This window comes from Mytilus edulis, chromosome 6 (genome assembly GCF_963676685.1).
Source record: "Mytilus edulis chromosome 6, xbMytEdul2.2, whole genome shotgun sequence".
NCBI classification, from domain to species: domain Eukaryota; kingdom Metazoa; phylum Mollusca; class Bivalvia; order Mytilida; family Mytilidae; genus Mytilus; species Mytilus edulis.
The window spans coordinates 87,029,612-87,038,558 of NC_092349.1; the positions used below are offsets into that span (position 1 = coordinate 87,029,612).

At 31.2% G+C, this 8,947-nt stretch overlaps 1 long non-coding RNA gene across 1 annotated transcript; it reads right to left on the bottom strand.

Moving 5' to 3' along the window:
- Positions 1-1,858: 1,858 nt before the first annotated feature.
- Positions 1,859-4,644, bottom strand: LOC139528777 (uncharacterized). Its single transcript, XR_011665675.1, has 2 exons — positions 4,502-4,644; positions 1,859-1,957 (listed from the first exon to the last, which is right to left on the bottom strand). It is a non-coding gene; the product is annotated as an uncharacterized lncRNA (long non-coding RNA).
- Positions 4,645-8,947: the final 4,303 nt, after the last annotated feature.

An 8,947-nucleotide genomic window follows, 5' to 3' on the forward strand; every position in this document is an offset into this window, starting at 1 on the left:
GATGGGAAAAGAAGAATGACTTCAATGTTCCTTTCTATCTCGAAGGTCAGATGTCATATGAATTTCTGCAAGATTAAGTTTGCATTTGTTTCGACGACGAAAATCTATCATGTACAGATTAATGCCCATGTCAGGCAAATGACATTTGTCAAAATGCAAATACTCGTTCTGGTTGCAGTTAGAAACATTGATGACTACGAAGATGTAGATGTATAAGATTTCATTTTTCTGTTTGTATCTTATGAATCATTGCTAGCTATTGAATGAAAATAAAGCAGTCCATAATCTTTTCTAAACAATAAATATAACATCTACTCAATTTTGAAATCGTTGGAAATATAGTAATAATCTATCTAGTGGGGAAAGATATGTAAAAAAAAAACTGCCGTATGGTATCTGACCTTGCCGTGGTTGGTGGGCTTAAACCACAGGAGACCATTCAACGTAGTAGGTAATACCAGCTTCGATCATAATTTTCTATTTGCATTTGTTCTTTTTTTCGTGTTTTGCAATGATGTTGTCAGCCTGTCTTTATTTCATAATGTCCCTTCGGTTTCTCACGCCTTTTTTGTTTACAATTGTTTGTAAAATACATCTCACGGTGCTGTACATAACCCTCATTTTATTTTTGGAATACTTGTAAACAGCATAGCCAATTGTTGCTCATTTAGTCATCTGTATATGTAGGATGGGGTGTTTTACCTATTTCTAATTAACGTTTTGTTTTTATAACTTTAACCTCCCCTTTTCTCCGTATGCATTAACTTTTACTTCTGTAAAGCAAAGCTATACGCATAGCTTCATATTCAACCACGTTTGACGTTAATGTTACACAAATTTCAAAACAAATGATTTGTATATACTCTTTCACAACCAATAACAGAAGTTTGGTATCTACCTAGAAATTGACGAACACCTGGCTATCAAAAGACGTGAAAAACACATTTTGTTTTCGACAAATCATTACAGTTAAGATATAAAAAACATCTTTAGATGTAACTTGTAATGAATTAAATACAAAAATTTTAAATTTAAAATTTGAAAAAGGTCAAGGTCACTGTTATTTAACAGCTCTTTGAAAATTTAAAATTTGCACCCTATATGCAAAACCGTCAATCTAAAGTCATTTTTGGGGATAAAAATATAAAATAAGTTTTAAATGTAGATACAAAAGATATATTTCTATAAATTGGTTGTTTTTATTTTGCTCCAAATGCATATATGTAGGAGAAACCAGCTATCTAAAAGTGACTGTGCATTTTTCTGAAATTTTTGCTTTGACCTTTGACCCTGATTTAAAAAAAACCGTGACCACGGCAGACAACGACGACAACAATATTTCGATGAGGTTTGTTCTCTTCTTTTCAGTGATATTAAATATAGCCGTGTGTTATTCCGTTAAAGCAAATGTTGATTGGGCACCCTACTATAGAGTAAGGGGATACATTTTATAGAGACAAAATAAAACACCATTATACGGTAAACGTAAGTCATTTACTGCATCTTTGCGGTCGAATTTGATCTCATTTCATTTACGATTCTTTACTGTCTTAACTAAATTAACTCATTTCTGATAAATATGAGAAACAGTTTTTTGAATGACGTCATTTTTGCGGGCTGTTCAATATAGTTTTGATAAGAATTCTTCGACTGTTTTATAACTTGTTTATATTTTGGTCTTTTATGGAGAGTTGTCTCATTGGCAATTATAGCACATTTTATTTTTTATAGTCTTTGAAAAGAGGAAGATGCTCAGCTTCTTACAGTGTCAAAAAGAACATCTATATCAACTAATAACGTACTTCTCATTGATTCAAAGGGAATACACGGTTCATATGAACGTGGACCAAAAAATAAGTACAAAATGTTTGTGTTTATTCTATGAAGCAATAGTTTAATTAGGTCCACAAATTGAAGTAAATTTGAAGTTCCAGTGTATATCCAATATTTCTGGAATCTGTAAAAGAAAGCATTGTTATTGTATATTTTCTTCTTTACAGAATATTTGTTTCATTTTAATTTACTTGGTGATTTTTAAATAAAAACAATGTATCAAATCGTATCAAATGCACACATAAAAGAAAAGTAAACATAATTACGCTCTGTCATTTTTCTTTGACAAATATAGCTAATTATTCGGTTCAACATTAACAAGAGAGGAATCTTTTGTTCTTATTACATTACAAAGGCACCCTCTCTTTCTTGTCGCTCATTCGTTAGTTCTCTGTCTTTCTCTGTCTGTACCAATTGTGTCTTTAACCCACTCGCATTAATTTACTCCTTTCTTTTAAAAATAAGAACATTTTTTTGAAGGAAAACATCTTACTTTTTGCAAATTATGTCACTGTAGTGACTGCCTATCCCCTACTTGTAACATTTATTGATGAACAGCGGATACATGTATATATTACATTTGATTTTTGGTATTTAATAGTTATCAAAATTACCAGGATTATATTTTAGTACGCCAGACGCTTAAACGACACTTTTGAGCACCGTTTAGGCTATTTCGTGCGTGACGACCAGTTTTAATTGTTTGAGGAATCCGGAGTTCCCGGGAGAACCACCGACTTCTATATGAAAACTGACAATCCTAGTCAATTAAGATTGTAGTCGAGAGCACCCGTATGAGTGGGGTTCGAACTCACAACATACGGGTGCCACATGTGGAGCAGGATCTGCTTACCCTTCCGGAGCACCTGAGATCACCCCTAGTTTTGGTGGGGTTCGTGTTGTTTATTCTTCAGTTTTCTATGTTGTGTCATGTGTACTATTGTTTTTCTGTTTGTCTCTTTCATTTTTAGCCATGGCGTTGTCAGTTTGTTTTAGATTTATGAGTTTGACTGTCCCTTTGGTATCTTTCGTTCCTTTTTTAACTGGCTAGAGATTATATTAATAACTTATGTTAAATTTGTGAATTACATATAATATTTTTTTAAGACACAAAAGTAAACCATGATGCATTTTAGATGACTCATGTTTATATGACTCTCAAGTTACAGCAACTAGCACGTACTCACTTATTATTGGCAGTAATCCTCACATGCTGATAGAGTAAAAAAATTGTTGACATTTCCTTGACATCCGCGGTATATAAATGTTCTACACTCCCCGTGCTTCTGACTGTAATAATATCTTTGGAAGTGTGCTTTACAGGGTCCTGGGTCTGCAGAAAGATGACAAACATTTGTTCCTGCAAACAGGTAATAAAAAAATGTATATTTTCCCGATTACTCATTACAGATCCATAGAGGGTAAGTGAAATTGTAAGGGGATTACGCCGAATCCTAGTTGATTTTACGTACACTCTACGCATCCGAAGGGGGTCAGAAGTGAAAGTATCGCAAGTCTATTTTTTATTACATATTTAATTTAATCAGGCAAAAAATAGCCTATATGGAAATGTTCATCAAACTGTAAATACGGGATTAAAACTGTATCGCATGCCCTTAACACTAATTGAAATGTACAGTCCGAAATGGAATAACAAATAAAAATCATTTGGAAACAAACAAAACCAATGTGCTTGACTAAAGGCAGGATTAATATTACACCACTTAACCATATGTTATTTTTCAGGCTAACAATGGCTGTACAGCCTGTTTACTTTGGTTTAGTTAGAAACGCAGTGGTTAATGAAACTAAAAGTACTTCTTCAAAAAAAAAATAATCACGAACTTTTCAAACAACCTCCCTTATGCATGTTTTGATGAATAACAATAAGCTGATAAAATTAGCTGTACACTACGTTATTGACATAATTAATGCAAAATATCTTTCACATTTTGAAATATGTATTTGTCTAGGACTGTTTAATGAAAGAAATGCTTATACAAGTGAAGACGACAGGTCTGTGTTTAAAAATAGAAACGAACCTGTCATACAATAAATGATATTACGATTGAAATATTGCAGTTGAATCAATAACAAGTGAGATATATTTCACGCAAGTCTTAGATGTCTTAAAAAAAGACATCGGAGCTTCGGGTTAATGCACATCTGATTTCAAATTCCTCATCAACAACCAGAATTAGCTAACAATTCATGCATCACACATAATGAAGCTGACTACTCTCAGCACCGGCCTTTTAACCAGATATCACAAATAAAAACCCATGTTTAAAACATTTTCTTAAAGTATCTAAGGTGCAATGATTTACTGAATTTTGATTTAAAACAAATATTTATATGGGCAGATATGTTCAGAATGATAATGCAAACATGAAGGAATTTTCCGAGTTAACTACTATGTTCCTAAAAATAAACGAATTCTCATGGGATGATACTTTGAAAAAAAACTACGATGTTCATGAAACTTCAGATATAAGACAATTATTTTACAGGGAGAATGCTATTCAAATACCTTGTTATGTTCCTTATACTTTCGGTAAACGAAACGGATTTGCAACGGATCATACTATTCAAATAAACTACTATGTTCCTGAAACTTTAGATAAAAGACACGGATTCTTGAGGGATCCTGATATTCGAATAAACTTACTTTTTTGTGAACTTGCAAATGATTGCATTCCTTCCTGCACTGAGACAACCATAAGACAGAGACAGAAAAGCAATTTACTGTAGTCTCTCATAACGAACAATTGAAAATGACAAACAAACAAACAAGTTAACTACAAGTAAAGCAATTTAATTCACTTGCAACGACAGGTGCAACACTAAACAATCGTACATATATTGTTTTGAGTATGTATTATTATGAAAATTGGTCAATATTCAACGAATACAATTTACATCATTTTATTTCTCCTGGAAAAATTATATTATACATTGTAACAACAGCTGTGTTTTACATATTTTTGTATGTAATTTGTAGAAAACAATTGTTTATAATTGTTTAATCAATTGTATTACGAAAGCTACATGTACTTTCAAATATTAGATATAAACAAACAGATGATGAAAATATCATTATTGTTATAGTCGACAAATATCTTATCTCAGTATCAAGCAGCTATAAATGCACAATACGTTCATTAAAAATTAGTGAAGCTTTTTCGAAAATGTAAAAACCAGAAAAAACAGATTCAAATTACGAAATCTCTTGTTATTTAAATGGCCATTATTGTGGCAAATGTAGCACATACTACCCGTAGTAAGCATATGCTAATCCCACTGACATCCTCTTTTAAACAATGTAAATGCAAAATAAAACTGCAGAAGTGATGCATGGTTATCTTAGATTAATTCTCATTGAGCATTATGTGTTAATCGTAAGAAACAAATGAAGCTGCTAATAGAATTCATTTTTTATTCTGAATATTCAATTTCAATAGGTTTCACAGGAAAAATGTTTGTGTTGTTTTTAACACAAAGGTTGCATTGTTGTTACGATGAATAGAAAACGTTGGTCGATAATATGATAAATTTCCACATTGTTCCACCAAATAGTGTCTTACCAATGTAATTTCTTGAATATTCTTTTACCTGACTACACCACGCGGAATTAGGTTTTAGATCTCATCTGTAATAAAGAATGTGGCGTATATCAGAGTATTTGACCAAATTATTATGCCTAAAATGATTGAAGTAGTATCTAAACAATCACTTTTTCAAGCTATGTGTGATTTCTGAACTATTTGTGATCAACCAAGGTAGTATAGATGAGCAGTGGATAAGATATATCATTTCTCAGCGAAAATGAGTGTTCATCAGGTCGAAACTTTGAAAAACTTGACAGAATAATCACGACACACATGCACAACACTGATGTGTTTTCGAACAAGTTGAGGTATTTAATTAATATGAAGAGTGCACAACCTTTCCCTCGTACATTTCAATATTCACCACTTAATATTGAACAGCAACAACAGCTTTTGAACAATGTATCTTAATGTAGAAATACAACATACAAAGACATGTTTACTTTAAGTTTCGGTTCAGGGAAGGCAATAATAATGGCATGTTTGTTACTGATGATCTGCAACAGGTGATGTTCACACTTAAATTCAAGAAAAAAAAACTTAACAATAACAACATTGTTTCTATAAAAAATAACATGAATTATTTTTTATGACATTTTTGGGTACAGTTTTTTTTATACATAGCACATGCTATTACCATCTTTGGTAGTAAGAACTTCCTAATCATAATACATTATCTGACATAAAAACAACATATATAATAGTATTAAACAAGAGACTGACAAAAATTTAAAGGATAATCTTCTTTTTTTTTTTATAGACCATCAGCAAAATTGGTCAATATGTACGAAATGTGCTCTAACATTATATTTGAATATACAGACTACATGATATCAGGTCAGTTTTATGTAAAATATGGCAACAATAAACTCAATGTCAGGAGTATAACATTTGTAACACTCCTGACATTGAGTTTCTGATATAGTTTATTTCAAACAAAATTCAACATAATTCCTTATAGCATCAATTGTATAATCTTAACAATGTAATGAGAAAGTCAGAGAATAGTATATCTGTCTTGCAAAGTATTTTTTCTTGACACTTTTTATCTACGATTCTTAAAAAATAAAAGTGTTATACACGTTAAACATGTTAAAAGTTTGCTTTTCGCTTCGAAATTAAAAAAAATGTGCCACCAAGTGACTAAAAGGTTTATTTTTTTGTGAGATTGTAAATTTAAAATTGATATCACTACTAATTTTCTATACATTCAATTTAAAACAGTCTTAAAGTTACTGAACAAAATATGTCAGGAGTGAAACAAAAGGATCAACAATATATGTTTGTATTTTTTAAATGAAGAAAGCTTAAATTTGACAGAAGCAATTGGTGTGAAATTTTCAGAGGATGTAATGAGATCATATAGGTTTGATTTCTTGTAATTTTTATATAAAGTTTAAACTTTTGCAAAGAGATTCAAAAACCCTTGTTAGTAAATATTAAAGAGTACACTAAAAAATTGTGAAATTTATGTATTTGAAAAATAAATCCTTGTATATTAGGGAAAACAATTGCAGGAAAATCAGCTATTACCTCTATTGCATCAAGTAAAAAAAATACATTATACTTAATAATGTTTGTGAGCAACTTGATGATAGTATGCTGTTGTTCGCTTTGAAAAATTGATAAATTCTTATGAGTAAAATGTTGTTAAATTTTTTGCTTTCATTTCTTTGCATTAACCCATGGTAGTTTTGTAAACTTGAATGTCTCTAGATTAAAGAAGAATGATAGAATGAAAGATTTGCAATGACTTTTTTTCCATGATTGTCACACTTTGGCATCATTTTTTTTTAGATAGCCCATACATAAAAAAAAAATATTTTGGTTTGGCTTTTTTTTTTTGACATTTGTGATATAATCTATCCTTCAAGACCGATAAGGATGACAGCAGTAACAAATCAAAAAAGTAAAATTCCAAGGAAAATATAAAACGGAAAATGTATAATCAAATAGCAAATTGAAAAGCTTAAATACATCACACGAATTGATAACACACGTCATACTCCTGGTGTGGTACAGGCATTTGCCTATGTAGAAAAGGGTGGACGAAACCTTGTTGTATAGCTATCTAAACATCTCACTTGTATGACAGTCGCAAACAATATAACAGGTTACCTAGTTGATACACATGAGTGTCCGAAATCGTCTTATAAAATACGACCTCCATGGGTTATGAAATCGATCGAAAAAAATTGTTTCCATTAATTTTCAAAGAACTTCCATTTGTGGAAAAGAATCTTGGAAAAGAATTTCGGGAACCGATAAATAGCGTCATCAATACATAGATAGATATCAACTGTACGTAAACAATAATGTGAAAACATACTCACGACACATTAACAAAAATATTATGGCTTCTATAAGACTTGACTTTCTTATAATTCTAAAATCGCAATTAGTATCCATAAACACAACACCATAATTCCAATTATGTATTCAAAGTTGTCCATTGTACAAAAACATAGATCCATTGAAATGTTTATATAAATGTCGTATAATGTATTAATAACATTAAGATATCGTTGAATTAAACACTTAGATATTGATAACGTATGATCACACAGTATGTAACATCTTTATTGATTATATATGAAGTGAAAAAAACTTATTATCTGTCATTTTACTTCACAGGTTATTGTCACATATTGTGTATATCTTAAACCTATCATTTTCTTATTAATATACTGTAAACCCATACATAAACTTCAAACACTCAGTTTGCATTATATTCAGGTGAATAATCTACTTGTGTTTCATCACTATTTGTTAGATACCAGTTTTCTTGGACTTGTGAGGTTACAAATGACCACAAAATCAATTTCTACCGAAAGACAAATTGTATATAGGCTTATATTCAGACATCGAGAAAACCAAGAATTTGAATATCAACAAACACGTAAATTTTTCTCAATCGAAGATAATAATCGATTTCATAGTGTTTGCGAAAATTCATTTTGGTAATATTGAAATGATTTTGAATTGATTACATTGAATTTATCTATCACTACACATAATTGTGCATGCCAGCTTCTAAAATAAAAAATGGCAAGCCATTGCAAATGGCTTTAACTAGGAATATATTAATGACATTATAAGCCATATCAAGTCAACGTTAAACAGTTGTTATCGTTGCAGTTTGATAGCCGTCTCTTTAATCTGTACCAGATGTTTAGTTATTTACGTCGCCGAATGGGTTATACATATAAGTGTTCTCATTATCGAAGTGTGCGACTACAGCACACTAAAATGACATGTGTGCGCCAGCAGAGATATGAAAGAGGGACGAAAGATACCAGAGAGACAACCAAACTCATAGATTCAAAATAAACTGACAATACCATGGATAATAATAAAAAGACAAACAGACAAACAGTATAGGAGACACACCATAGAAAACTAAAGACTAAGCAGATGCTCCGGAAGGGTACGCAGATCCTGGTCCACGTGTGACAATCGTCGTGTTGCTTATGTTATTACAAATATGAAGGTAGTAGCAAAACACC